A 2,599-nucleotide genomic window follows, 5' to 3' on the forward strand; every position below is an offset into this window, starting at 1 on the left:
TCAGTCCTAGCATGACAATGAACACGAAAATCCCGTCAAACAGACCTGCTCATTTATTGATCGCACATCCACTCATCCTCTCTTTTCCAGCCGATAATGTGCTACCTCCTCGTCGTTGCGGCCGAATCCCTGTAGACGCAGCGACGAATTCTGATATGCCAACATGGCGCCGCCCAGCGTGCCAATGATGCCTGTGAACAACATTCCAGGGCGTGCCAAACTGCGGGAACAGGACCGTGATCTTCATTGAGATGACCGCGACCCGGTTCAACTTCTTGGCGGACCAAGGCTCGATGTCTCTGGTAGCGAAGGCCACAGGAGCACGTCTACCAGGAATGAAGGCGGCATCCGGACCGAACGGAGCCACGGGGAGCATCCCTGGCAGTGACGAGTTAGGGGGAGCGGGGATCAAGACAGATCCAGGGGATCCGCCACCATGAGACGATCCCGGGGATCCGCCACCATGAGGTGACCCCCCTCCACCAGATCCGGGGGATCCGCCACCAGGCGACCCCCCTCCGCCAGATCCAAGGAGTCCGCCACCACGAGGCGACCCCCTCCCCACCATCGCTACCCGATCCACCATCACTGTCGACTTGGATCGCGGATCCCGCAGTGCCGCCTCCGGATCCGGCTGTGCCAGCGACTTGTGGAGGCGGTGTCGAGAGGGATCTCCGCCGGGCTTCGGATCGGGATTGGGACAGAGCCCGTCGCGTGTCTTCCTCCAAGGCATCCTCAGCGGCTCGAGCCTCCTCCGAATCCTCCGGACGCTCATCGTCATCGTCCTCGTCCTCATCACTCAGCGTGAAGGGATACGGGCCGGAGGACGACGAACGCTTCGACGACGATCGGATGGGAGGCCCTGAGCCGTCGGACAAGTCCGACTCCTCATCCTCGCCGTCCTCCGAGCTGCCAAGTCCACATCCCGGGGGAACGACACGTTTAGCTTTCCCCTTCCCGGGTCCAGCACGGGCGGGCGGATGGCCGGTGGAAGCTGGCCGAAGGACGGCAGGCGTCGTCACCGAAGGGGCAGCGGTGGATCCCGACTGAGACTGTCCGGATTTAGCCGTGGATGGGGCTAACCCCGTCGTAGGAGCAGCGATGGCTGTGGATCCAGTTGACACCACTGCCTGGGACGACGGCGCAGTCGTGGATCCAGTTTTGGGCGCCGATCCCGACTTGGATACAGCAACGGATCCGGCCTTGGCAGTTGATCCGGATTTGGATGCCGAGGATCCCGCTTTGGATGCCACAACGGATCCAGTCTTGGGTCCGGATCCGGTCTTGGACGCCGCAGATCCAGTCTTGGGCCCAGATCCAGTCGTGGATACTGAAGTCGACTCGTGTTGTGAAATGTTTGGTTAAATCCTTTAACGAGCGCAACCCCTATTGTTAGTTGCTATTTTATTAAAAAAAATAAAAGCACTCTAACAAAAAAATTAATGATAGGTTAATTGGAAGGTGGGGGATGACGTCAAGTCTTCATGGCCCTTATGAGTTGGGGCTACACACGTGCTACAATGATAATTACAATGAGAAGCAATAATGATCAAAGTTGGAGCAAATCTTTAAAAATTATCCTAGTTCGGATTAAGGGCTGAAACTCGCCCTTATGAAGTTGGAATCGCTAGTAATCGCAGAACAGCATGCTGCGGTGAATATGTTACTGGACTTTGTACACACCGCCCGTCACATCAGGGAAGTTGATTATTTTTAAAATAATTTTTAATTATTTAATATTATTATGTAATTTTTTAATTATAATAATTTATAATTTATATTAAATAAATTAAAATTCCTAAAAAGTAATTAGTAACTTTGATGAAGTCGTAACAAGGTAGTCGTAGGGGAACCTGTGTCTGGAAGAGATCTTTAAACATTCTTAAATTAATTTTCAAAAATATAAGGAAAATAGTTTAATTGGTAAAATCATAGTCTCCAAAATTATTGTTATGGGTTCAAGTCCCATTTTTCCTGTTTTATTTAATTTATTAAATTATTATAAATCAAAAAAATTTTATAATATCTGAAATTAATTAAATTCAAGTTATAAAAATAAAATTTTATTTAAAATACTTTTTAACAAAAGGGAATTTAAATTTAGATTTATAATAATTTAATAAATTAAATAGAAATTTTAAAAGAAATTTTAAAATAAATTTAATAAGATTATGCAAAAAAAATTAAAAATTTTATTCTTATTTTTATTTTTAAGTATAAGCATAAGCATTCTTATCTTATACTTACATAACGTTTTACCTTATATTAATTTAAAAATTATATTTTTATTATTAAAAAACAGAATTAATATCTTTACTCACTGATGGTGACGGCAAGGTGTCCCAGCTGGAGTATTTGTGCTACATGCTCGTGAAGCTAAACAAGGTCGATCAGGACGATATCGGCGGTATCATCACTCAATTTCACAAACTGGATCGAGACGGCAGCGGTGAATTGGATCGCGATGATCTAGAGCGGCTCGATCGTGAGCTTCAACGTCAGAATGAGGAGGAGTCTAGCTGCTGAATTATATATGCTTGAATTAAAACTATAAATAACTCGCTATCCGTGGCCAAAAATGTATTGGTTGTTTTACAGA

At 45.9% G+C, this 2,599-nt stretch overlaps 1 non-coding gene across 1 annotated transcript; it reads left to right on the forward strand.

The window, feature by feature from the left end:
* Positions 1–1,905: 1,905 nt before the first annotated feature.
* Positions 1,906–1,977, forward strand: PITG_31689. Its single transcript has one exon. It is a non-coding gene; the product is annotated as a tRNA-Trp (tRNA).
* The last annotated feature ends 622 nt before the right edge of the window (positions 1,978–2,599 follow it).

The sequence above is a fragment of the Phytophthora infestans genome, genomic scaffold (assembly GCF_000142945.1).
Source record: "Phytophthora infestans T30-4 supercont1.779 genomic scaffold, whole genome shotgun sequence".
NCBI lineage: Eukaryota > Oomycota > Peronosporomycetes > Peronosporales > Peronosporaceae > Phytophthora > Phytophthora infestans.